Raw genomic sequence first — 12,812 nt, 5'->3', positions numbered from 1 at the left:
AAAATTTTAAAAAGGGAAAGGTTCACATCTGGCTAGGTCTTTAAGATTCCACACAGTCCAACTGAGAACAAGGAAATAAAATTAATACCATTTCCCAAATTCCTGGGAAATGTTCATATACACTATTCCACTGGGTACTCGCAGCAACCCTAGAAAGTAAATCAGAATGATGATCATTAAAAAGTCAGGAAACAACAGATGCTAGAGAGGATGTGGAGAAATAGGAACGCTTTTACACTGTTGGTAGGAGTATAAATTACTTCAACCATTGTGGAAGACAGTGTGGCAACTCCTCAAGGATCTAGAACTAGAAATACCATTTGACCCAGCAATCCCATTACTGGGTATATACCCAAAGGATTATAAATCATGCTACTATAAAGACACATGCACATGTATGTGTATTGTGGCACCATTCACGATAGCAAAGACTTGGAACCAACCCAAATGCCCATCAATGATAGACTGGATAAAGAAAATGTGGCACATATAAACCATGGAATACTATGCAGCCATAAAAAAGGATGAGTTCATGTCCTTTGCAGGGACATGGATGACACTGGAAACCATCATTCTCAGCAAACTAACACAGGAACAGAAAACCAAACACCAGATGTTCTCACTCATAAGCAGGAGTTGAACAATGAGAACACATGGACACAGGGAAGGGAACATCACACACTGGGGTTTGTCAGGGGATTGGAGCCTAGGGGAGGGGTAGCATTAGGAGAAATACCGAATGTAGATGGCAGGTTGATGGGTGCAGCAGACCACCAAGACACGTGTATACCTATGTAACAAAACTGCAAGTTCTGCATATGTACTCCAGAACTTAAAATATAATTTTAAAAAAAAGAAAGAAAGTAAATTAGACAAGTATGGTTATCCCAATTTAACCAAAGAAGAAACTGAGGCTCAGTAAGATTGAGTGGGTTCCTAGGGGCACAGCAATAAATGGTGGAATCTGAGTCAAACCCATTCTGTGTATATAGGTATCGTCTTCAGGCAAACTGACAATCAGTATCTTTCATCTGCCAAGACTGCTATGGGCGTGTTAGCACCTTACTCCCTCACTTGCATTTCTAAAGTTTCTCTCAGTCTTTTGTCATTTTCACTGTGCACAGTTGGTTCCAGCTAGTGTTTTTCCTTAAAAAACAAACAAACAAACAAAAATTAATCCTTTTATGCCAAGTCAGATTCTAGATAACTTTTGACCGTGGCAACTATATTTTAAAAATATAACAGAACTGTACTATTAAAAAATGAAGTATTTATTTATTTTCACTTGGACTAATAAGTACATTATTGATTGATTATTGATTGTACAGAAGGGATCTTGTTATGTTGCCTAGGCTGGTCTTGAACTCCTGGCCTCAAGCACTTCTCCTGCTTTGGCCTCCCAAAGTGCTGGGATTACAAGTATAAGCCACCATGCCTGGCCTTTGCTCTTATAAGAGAATGTTTGTTTGCACATCTTACTGTGTGACCAAGCATGAAGATCAGAAAATTCCAGTCATTGGTATGGTGCTATACCAATGACTTACTGGGAAATATTTAAGTATCATTTATAGTCCAATTAAACTGATATAATCAGAATTGTTTAAGCCAACACTTGGAATAGAGCTGAAAATTGTTTTGACTATATGACAACACAAAAGAAAAAGAGATCTTGCTTCTTTTGCATTGATTACTGTATCCTTATCTGGACTGATAAATGAGTGCAACACTTAGCTTTAAGAACAAGCTCCTTGAGATGACAAACTAATTTAATCTATCCTACATGGATTCCTTGGAGCACAGTCGTTTTGAATATGTTGTCTTCAATATCAAACATAAGCAATCATTTTTCTTTTTCTTCCCATAGCTACTAAACTGGAGATATGCTTCAGCAATAGTTTTTGTTTTTGTTTTTGTTTTTTTTTCTAGACATTGTCCATACAATTATTGGTTAATCTTACCAGGCTGCAGTGAGGTTTATATCCCTCATATCTCAAAGGACTTCCACCAATCTCTAATTGCTTTGTGAACTCGACCCTCTTTTTTCTCCCTGGAGCTGCCATAAAATTGCCTTTTACCACCAAGTGTTCACTTTATCAGCACTTCCAGGGCTATCACTGGGATTCCCTTTTACAGCTAATAACGGTCAAAACCATATGCCAGAGCAGTTATAATGACAGACAGAAGGACCATGCCAGAGTAAATAAATAACTTAGAGGTGCGATTCTAAATGAGGGAAGTACAGCATGGGCGATGGTCAGATACTCATTGACTAACAGTGTAAGCCAGCAGTCCCTGTCCAGAACTGGCCAACTACCCATGAGAATAAACCTACAATGAATACATTCTTCAGTGTACACACACACATACCATTTAAAATCTACAAATATTTTATATATAAAAATTTTAAATAGAAAAATGTCAGCTTTGTACTGAATCGGAAGTGCGGGAGCAATGCAAATGGGGTGTCAGGTATGTAATCCTGAATCCAACAGACAGAAGAGGAAGGCAATGTAATGTGGATTAAGGGGCTGCTTCCTAGATTTAGGAGGCTCTCCAACTCTCTAGGCCATTTAACTTATGTGAGCAAGTCCTTTAAGACTGTGGTACAGTAGGTTTTCATAACTGAAGGATTTTGAGGTGGACTTCATGAAGTATTCAGGGTTCCCAGGAGCCTCCATGCAACAGTGACAATGGGAAGGAGTCATGGTGTTTTCATGTGGACTCAGATTTCCAACCCACTTCATCCAGAACAAGGCCTGTTTCATATATTTATTTATTTTAAAGATTTTATTTAAATACAGGTTTCTAAGGCTTTTTGAAAATATTTAAAAAATCAAACCCAATGATCCCTAGGGTCCCTACCAACCCTAATATCTTATTCCCTGATTCCTCTGGAAGAGAAAAGAGGTGAACGGTTCTATTCTCACCATCACTAGCTGCCCTATCTACCAACTCCTGATGAATCACTGACTTGGCTACCTATGGTTGGCAACATGTGTAAATACAGACCTACAAGATCAGTTGTCCCCCAGGTTATCTGATGCTTCATTTGTCAACACAAAGTCAGGAAGAAAAAAGTGTGCCAGCGAGGAGAGTCAGTAGGAAAAAAAATGGCAGAAAGAAGTTGAGGAGAGTCCAGGGACAGGGAGCTTTCAGGCCTCTCCTCATACCAGACCCATTTCTGCCAACTCCTGTGTGTCCTCAGAGAGTAAGGATGGGGGTAGGTGAGAAAGAGAAAGCAGGGAGGGAATAGAGAATGGAGTTGTTAATCTGACTGGTTAGAGCCTAAACTACTAATTGAATCATATTTTCTAATGGGTGGGTTCATCGTTTCTTAAAATGTAAGAACCTGCACTCCAGGTGCTTGATATGTATTCTCAAATTTAAAGAAGGCAGGAAGTTTTCACTGAAGTTAAGTTTTGAACTGAAGTTTTCACTGGAACACTAGGTACCAGTTCGGGTGGTAAGGCAGCACTTGGACATCCAGTTCACTGCCATTGTTTGCACAGTGCTCTCTTGGGAACTCTGCCAAGTAGTATAGTTTTAGCTGGGCAGGGTGGAGAAATTCCTGGGTTCTTTATCTATCAAATATTCCATCCTGATCCCCCTCTCCACCTCAAAAAGTGGAGAAAAAAATATATATATAAGAAGAACATTCAGGTTAGATTGAAGGCATCACTGTAACATTCAGTCTTCTTTATGTTGGACACATAAAGAAGATTCTGAACTCTCACATTCTCCTCCCCTTCTAAGCTCAGCAGTACTCAAGGCCAGTCCTAGTAATTTTGTACAATACTCACTGGGTGCAGTTTCACCTGGGATGTGTGGTAACAACTTATTGTCACTAAGATTCTAGAAACTGTTTTAGGGTAAATAAGGATCCATGAAGGTACCTGCCAGTCCTCACAGGTAGTTCGTAGGCCACACTCCGTGGGTGAGGTCAGCCATCCCCATAGCTTGTAAGAGTTTTTTTCTCCCACAAGTGCATACTAGAGCACCAAAAAAAGACACATGGAATCTGGCAAGAAACAATCTGCCTCAGATGGTACAGAGACCATAATGAAGGGACTCCTCGTGATGTATGGGCAGGTTTCAGGCAACGGGGAAAGCATGTCAAATCACCAAGAGGACAGGAAGAGCAGAAAGTGGGACCCGCTGGGACTAAAGGCCTTGTGTTACTGCAGGCTTGGGAGCGCTGGTTCCATGAAGGAGGGGACTCTGAACAGGAACCATAGTCCTGGAGGAATACAGCCTCTGCCAGAAATGGGACCCAATGCAGGGAAGGCAGGAAAAGAATATCCCAACCTTTCCCTTCTCCTTCCCTCTCATCTCCTGCCAATGCCTCACCATAAGAAATGGCAAGAGAGTCAGGTAATGCTAGCAAACACATCAGCCTCTTGGGGACATAGATAGGGCAGAGAAGGGATCTAAGTGATCTCATGCACATACATGCATGCAGGATAAGGCAACTGGAAATACTCAGTGCAGATTCTTAGCCCAAGGGGAAAGTATATACATATATCTGAGGTTTGTGAACCCCTTAGGACTACTCATGGATTCCAGGGTAAGACATTGTAAATGTATTAATGACTTTTAAATCTGTATCTCTAAGTTACATTGTGATCTTTCCCCCAAGCCTGGGTTTTAGATACACAGCTACCCACTAGACACCTTCTCTCAGCTATCCGACAGGCAGTGCGGATTCAGGCTGCTCAGAACAGAAGTGGTTCCCTTCCTCTTCCCTTTAACCTGCTCCTTCTCACAGGTTCCTTTTTCTGTGAATTTGAATCACTCTGGCCAGATAAGTCGAAATCTTTAAATCCTTTCCTTCTCTCTTTAAATCCCATCAGTGACTAAGCCCTATTAATTCCATCTTCTAAGTATCTCAAGAACTTCTTCTTTTACTATTGCCACCTCTTTGATACAGATTTCCATCACTTTTCACCTAGATCATGGTCTCTTCACATGCATCCCTGACCTCTTACCTGTTTTCCACAAAGTCACAGAGACAAACTTTTCTAAAAAGAAAATCACATCATACCATCCCATTAATTATAATTCTTCTGTCTCTCCCTTTAAGAAATCCAAATCCATCTAGATTCAACTGCATGTACACCAGCTTTGTCTACAGGGTCTCCCCATGACCCTGAAGGTCTAGTAGCACCAAATGAGTGACAAGTGTTTTGCATACTATATGTTGTGAATACCTTTCTCTCAGCTTCCTCTCTATTGGCCTGGTGAAGTGGTAACTTCTTATTTACAAGGAGTTTTGAAACTACAGAAGAGTTGCATAAATATCACAAAGATCTCCTATACATCCTCTTCCCTGCACTTTCATTCATTCATTAACATCCACTTCCCGGATCACTTTCTCTGGTCCTAACCCCATCCTGTGAAGCTCATTTCCCCCTTTCTCTGTTCTCTGTTATTTTCCTGCTCTCGATGGTAACTGCACTCTGACATTGTTCTGTGCTTAGTTTACCTGTCTGTAATTTATGTTTTTTCTTTCTTTGTTTGTTTGTTTGTTTTTTGAGACGGAGTCTCACTCTGTCTCCCATGCTGGAGTGCAGTGGCGCAATCTCAGCTCACTGCAACCTCTACCTCCTGGGATCAAGTGGTTTTTGTGCCTCAGCCTCCCCAGTAGCAGGGACTACAGGTGCCCACAGTCACATCTGGCTAATTTTTGCATTTTTGGTAGAGACAGGGTTTCGTCATGTTGCCCAGGCTAGTCTTGAACTTCTGGCCTCAAGCAATCCACCCACCTCGGTCTCCCAAAGTGCCAGGATTACAGGCATGAGCCACTGCACCTGGCCTGTCTGTCTGTCATTTAATAGGCTAACTTCCATACTGACATAGGTGACGCATTACCAGGAACTTTTGCAGAGTTTACCCTAAGTAGACACCTGAGAAATAAATGCTCAGTGAGTAAGTGACAGAATATCCAATCCTATGATCAAAAGATCCCATGAAAAAAAGACATCAGGGTAGGTGGTTTTGTTTTTGTTTTTGATTTGGCATGGTTTTATTTACTTAGTTTTTTGCCATCTTATAAATTGAGTCAGTAATACTAGCTCTTATCTATCGCAAAGGAGCTGAGAAAGAAGAATCTGTCACTCAGTGAAGAGACACCATGACCCCACTCCCGAGTAAGTCTTCTAAGCTTGTACAGACACTTGAGAGGAGATAAGTCCAAGAGGAGGGAATCCCTAATATGCTACATGATGGACTAAGTGGAGGGTTGTGCTAAAAGCATGACACAGACCCTGTCAGGAATAAAAGTGACTGTCAATCTCTCTTGGGGAAGGCTGTGGATACCTTGCAGAGCTAATAAGGTCCCAGGAAAGGAGGTAATCAGCCTCACCAGCAGGAGGCCATGTGAACGAACCAGCTGAGGCCCTGAGCAGAGAGGGTGGTGGGAGAACAGACCTCAGGTAGCAGCCACCAGCAGAAGCCATATTCAGGGATGTCACATAAATCTACCTAGTATGGAATGGGAAAAGACATGGTGATGATTCAGATTGCAGCAATTTACTAGTGGAGAAAATGCCTAAGTATTTACTGCCTTGTTTTCATTGTTGACAACATTTCTTTCCAATATGCAATAGCCTGAGTGCCTGCAGATTGCAAAGTAAGGAGCTCCTAGGTTTGTGTGCAGGGACTATAAATGGGCACCTTAGACCCAAAGGCAAGTGGTGTGTTTTCAGAGTAAGCTCATCTACGGCTCTATCAAATGGAAACTGCATTTCAGATTGGTGGTCTTAAAAAAGCAGTCAGAGAAAAAGCACCCCAGGAGAGGAACCAGTGAGAGCAGGAATTCAGAACCAGTGTCAGGATTCAGCACTATTAGACTTGCTCTCGCATACCAATGAGCTGAAAGAGCTATTTCATAATAAGGATCTTGGGAATAAAGAACAAGTTTAGGTGAGAGTTACTTTGAAGGAAGGGTCAGTAAACTCACTGAAATAAATGTACAAAATTCTGTGTTCACCAAAAATGGAGCACAGTCAGTAGTCGGGGTATGATGCTGGCAATTAAATGAGCAATTTGTCAACTCTTTAACCTCACATATAGACATCATGACTCAAATGTTAATAATGTACAGCAACGGAAATGTTTCAGGAGGTTGCATGGAGAAAGAAAGCCAATCCTCAGCAACTGTTGATTGGGAATTTACTCAGTAAGTAAGTGTAAGGCAATTTCCTATTCCCAAGAATCTCATTCTCAGGATCCAGGGAAGAAATCTTAACAATACCCAAATATCTGTATGTCAAAGATGAAAACAGACTTTCTAATAGAGGCAAAGACAAAATGGTATTGAGGACAGCTGGGAGAATCAGGAAGGGTCCCAATGAGGAGGAGGCATCTAAGATGGAACTTGAAAAGGCAAGATTTCAATAGACTGAACTGTGCGATGAGGAGGTCTCAGAGAAACAATGAGGAGGAGTTCCAGAAGAAGGTGGCTAACAGCCTCAATACTGCAAAAAAAAATCAAAGAGAATAAGAACAGAGAAAAGACTATTAAATTCTGCACAAAGGAGAGCTTTGGTCACTAACATAATAGCAGTTTCAGTAACGTTGATGAAACAGAGCTCGATTTTGAATGACTGAGGTTGTAAATTGCTAGTAAAAGTGTGACAATAATAAGTGGAGACCTAAGTTTGTAGTTGTAAAAGGCTGGTAAAAGGAAGAAGAGGAAAGGTTCAAAACGTTGAATGGAGGCAGAGTAATTAAAGGGCATCTGTTCACTTTCTGGGAGGGATAGAAGATAACTCAGAGTAATGTGAAGCAAGGGAAACTAGAAGGATAAAAAGAACCAAAAGGCCTGGTGGATGATGCATGTTTAGGGAACAAGGTCCTAAACGGAGCTGGGGCAGAGCGATGGAGAAAGAGTACTCTGTAATTTGTTTTAGATCTACTTAACTCATGATTTAGAGGACTATGTTTAGTAATAATAAACAGTGAGTATTAATAACTTCCACTGACAATTGTATTAAATGCCAGAAAATAATAAGAACTAACATTAATTAATACTTGCTATGCACCTGGCCCCAGGCTCAGAACTTTATACTTAAAATAAAATTCTGCATCATTTCTGCATGCTTATAGTATCAGATATCCCCAGAGTAAGTGAAAGTTTTATAAGTATAAACAATCTTGTTCACTTCCAAGATTGCAGACACCCAGCTTGCCACCACCTGGAAATAAAGAACTTGCCATCTATGCAGGATCCCTCCCTGCCCTCACTCCACCCTGCCCCCAGCCTGACAGGAAACATGGGGACCTATGTGACCCATATCTCTTAATCTGCAGTTGTTATTTTCCCCTTGGGAGTTCTGTACAACACATGAACCCTCCCTACCCCTCATGATTTCAGCAGTTTATGGCTCATTTAGAGCCACCTCAGAAAATCTCTCCAATGCCCGATGCCCAAGTAAGCACTTCCTTTACTCAGATGCCTATGCTCCAGCTCCTATCTGTTTAGCTCAGGAATATCAATTAACTTACTCTGTCTTTTGCTGCTCCTCTCCTCTGTTACTCATTTAATTTTTAAGTTGAAAGGGAACTTAATCCCCCTTGATAATCAGAAAAGCACCTACCATTAATATTTACAAAAGGAAGGGAAAATTAATATATAGTGGAGTGAAATCACACAGTACAATAAATCCTCCTCCCTTTCAAGATACCCAGAATTTCTCTCCAGCATCTACATGAACCTGTGTATCTACATCCGGATTTCCTAATTATACCATTTTTGTCTTAGGCTTCAAAATTAAAACAAAGTAATTTTGGGGCTTTTTTTTTTCCTATTTTAAGATGTAAAATAATATTTTCTGTAATTTGTCACTGTAAATTAAAGTGATTTATTCTATACTATGGGCAAAACAGGTTTTATGGGCCAACGTAGATGTCATTTAGAAACTTGATTGTTCATGAAAATGAACTCTGCATTCTAAATGACTAACTTATAAATACACCTTCGTAATACAATCTCTTTGTATGTTGAAAACTCTTTGAATATGAAGATAAAGCATAATGTGATATTGTTATGCAAACGATGGCATGGAATATCTAACTAAACATTAATGATGCCTTTTTCAAGATTATTAATTAATTTTTGTACTAGATTAGTTATGCTATCAAATACTCTTTAAAATTTCTCAGCAGCTTCCTATGTAGTAGAAATTATTTAAGAAAATTGACTCAAATATAAGATACATAAGCATATTAAGAGTGTAAGACCTTCCCAATGTCTAGTTTTGATATGTCTGATGGCATATCAAAAATACCTTATAAATTCTCCTGTTGTGCTAATGACTTGAAAATTACAATGAACCAGAAAAGCAATCTATACAGTAATTAATGAATTAATAGTCTACCTCATTTCAAAAAGGCACTCAAGTCAGCTTGACAGAAAGCATATAATTAAGCAAGATACAATGAATTGAATATGAACTTGAAAAAGGAGATAAAAGGAGAGTAAGATGGAGAGCATAGGTGGATTCATACACAGATACATGCCATGAAATACTGCAATTATAACTGGGCCCCCAGATTTGGTTCCTAGAGTTACAGAACCCAATCTAAAGAGAGAAAAAAAATGATCAATTTCAAGATTTGCAGTGTTTACCTAGTAAAAACTACCTTAATAGTACTTATCTAAGGATGAGAACAAGTATCTCTGATACCGAAATCCTAAATAGATCCTCAGTATTTTCTATGATATTCCTAGAGTAATTCCAATGATAGGATCCACAGTGAGACTCAAATCCTCTCCATACAAGGAGATGGCAGTGCCCTAAAGCCTAGCTGGATAAAAACCAGCTCCATGGGAAGCTATTAAAATGCTGTACAGTGCACGGGTCCCCCAGTGGACTTGCTCAGTCACAAACTCCTTTAAAGCATCTGTTATAATATATGAACTAATTATCTTTAAGTCAATCTTACCTAAATATTCAGTCCCAGTCCACGTTTTGAAATGTACTGAGCATTACCAAATTCACAGGCCTGAATCCAGCTACTTAGTATGGCTGTGGAAATACAGGACTGCATGCTTTAATAAGCCATGAAGCTCAGGGAAGCATTCTGGGCATGGAATTGCTGTTGAATCTGAATGCAGATTACTTCTGCTTTCCAGAATAAACAAATGTTGAAATTATCCTAAAATGGATAATGATACTACAAATATTGAAGTGAGTAACACTTAATATTATATAAATCTAGTGGCACACGTGATCTTCTGCTTAAACAAAAGAAATACACAGCAAAGGAGACACTAGAAAATGGAAATTACCTGTGTTTTTTTTAAATAAATCTGAAATCAGTGAAGTTTAGATGCAGTCTTTTTTCTTTCTTTTTTCTTTTTTTTAAAGCTTTTTTGGCTGTAAGTTCATGCAATGCAAAATAATCCTCTCCAATTTTACTGAGGTGGCCAACCATGTCCATGACCAAATCTGCCTCTAAACTGGAACTCAGTTGCTGACCCAGCTCCAGCTTGGCTTTCTTGTTGGCATCAGGAGGCGCAGCACTCCGTCTGTAGGTATCTCTGTCGGCTTCCCCTCTTGTGAGTCTTGCAGGTCTTTCACCCTTCAGACCTTTAGGTCGAGGGTTGCCAGTCTCTGCACGGCTGCTGTGTATAGTGGCAGGCACAATCTCCGGGGGGAGATGAAGGTAATCACGGAGATACTGGATACCCTCATTGGTAAGATACCAGTAGAAATGTCTCCAGGCAAACTGTTCCTTCACGTAGCCTCGGGACTTGAGAGACTTCATGGCCGTCATGACATGAAGGTTGGACACATTCTTGTCTGCCAGCTCCAGGTGCTTAGGCATGTGGATATCCTTCTTGACCACCATGACTCCCTCCTTAAAAAGGAGTCATAAATGGCAATCTGGTTCTTCTTAGGCATCAACACCTAGATGGCTGTAGGGTCCGGGGCCAGGGCCTCGATACAGTCTTTTAAAAAGAGACATATTGGATCTATTTTCTTTAATGCCTACCTAAGAAAAATAACATTATTGTCCAAAGTTGTACTTTTTAATCTTTTGAAACTAAATGAAATTTACTCTTCTAAATTCCTTAGTATATTTGAGAGTATTATGACTGAATTTCTAATTGGTCTCACAGTGCTTGTTTTGTTTTTCAATTTGCTATAGAGAACTGAAATATAATAATTAAGATTTTAATTTACTGTTACTGAAAGTGATTTCCTTTTAAAATCATAACTGTATTATTCATTTGCTAAGTTTTCCTAAAACTTTGTATTACTTCTTTATTTCTATTATGTTAGGATAACAAATGAAGGAAACAAAACTCTACAAGATACATTTATTTTCTTTCAGATATTTAATTAAAAAATGTCATCTTTTGTAATAAACTTATTATATTAGTCCATTTTCATGTGGCTATGAAGAAATATCTGAGACTGGGTAATTTATAATGGAAAGAAGTTTAATTGACTTCTGCATGGCTGGGGAGGTCTCAGGAAACTTACAATCATGGTGGAAAGGGAAGCAAACATGCAATTCTTCACATGGTGGCAAGAGAGAGAAGAATGAGAAAAGAGTCAAGGGAGAAGTCCCTTATAAGACCATCGGATCTCATAAGAACTCACTCACTATCATAAGAACGTATGGGGGAAACATTATCTCCACCTGGTCCCACCCTTGACACATGGGGATTACTAGAATTCAAGGTGAAATCTGGGTGGGGACACAAGCCAAACCATATCACTTATAAAAGAGTATAACATTGTCAAGATTCAGAATGAAACAATATCTTTTTTTGTTCTCATTGTACTTGTTAGAAGTGTTTTCATAAAGCTAGGAGCATGTGGTTTAAAGCCTCATTACATCAAGACTCAAGAAAACAGGTCAGTCACTAACCATGAAGGGGCTTGACAAGCTTCCAATTTATAATTGAAATTCATCCATTATAATTTTGTGATAACCTCTCATATGTCAAACTAACTATTAGTACCAGGGATATAATTAATAATCAGGATACATAAGGTTCCTACTGTCATGAAACTCACAACCTAAGGAGAAAAGCCAACACATTTTTACAAACCATAAATTATGTCAAATGCAATGAAGACAATAAACAGATGTTGTGAGAAAAATAACATGAAATGTTGAATTTAGAAAGGTGGTCAGGCAATACTATTCTGAGGAGGGGATATGATTAAGCTCAGACTAGAAGAAGGAGTCACATACATAAAAAGTAACCTAGAAAGAGGGAACAGAAAGCAAGATCCAGATATGAAAAAAAAGCTTGACATAATTTAGGAACTGATGGAAGCCATGGAGTTAGTAAGCGATGGCGAGACAGGAGATGTTTCTGGTCACTAGAGATGCCAAATCATGTAAAGCCTAAAAGTCTCAGTAAGATTTTTTATTTTCTTGTGAAATAAATGGGAGAGAAACAATGAAGGACTGCATGAGAGAGGCAAGGATAAGGGAAAGTATCTAGAAAACAGAATGAATTAATGAAATTTAGCCCCCTTTAATAACTCACGTTACTAGTAAATCTTAAGAGATCAGTTTTGAAAGCTACAGAAATCTCAGATAAACAAAAGCAACTAAATTGGGTATAACAAATATAACAAACGTTATGTTCAGAATATGGACAACTTGGGTTTTTTTGAGGTTCTTCCTATTGATAGAATATTTATTTCCTCTTAATTACATACATCCACAGGCCTCCTAGATTCTTAGAATTACGTTTTCCTCCAAAGGAAAATAGACATAGAAAAGTACCCAGGGTAATATAATAAACACTTCAGTTCTCACCATTAACAGTTTTGAATTTTTCA

At 39.1% G+C, this 12,812-nt stretch overlaps 1 protein-coding gene and 1 pseudogene across 4 annotated transcripts in view; both read right to left on the bottom strand.

The window, feature by feature from the left end:
- MACROD2 (MACRO domain containing 2) overlaps positions 1-12,812 on the bottom strand; it is a 2,143,045-nt gene that overhangs the window by 1,333,977 nt on the left and 796,256 nt on the right. The gene's annotated exons all lie outside the window — the stretch shown is intronic.
- Positions 10,418-12,812, bottom strand: part of LOC112633142 — a 47,560-nt pseudogene continuing 45,165 nt past the window's right edge.

The sequence above is a fragment of the Theropithecus gelada genome, chromosome 10, assembly GCF_003255815.1.
Source record: "Theropithecus gelada isolate Dixy chromosome 10, Tgel_1.0, whole genome shotgun sequence".
Lineage (NCBI taxonomy): Eukaryota > Metazoa > Chordata > Mammalia > Primates > Cercopithecidae > Theropithecus > Theropithecus gelada.
The sequence above is the reverse complement of the archived record's forward strand: the minus strand, read 5'-3'. Positions and strand labels throughout refer to the sequence as shown.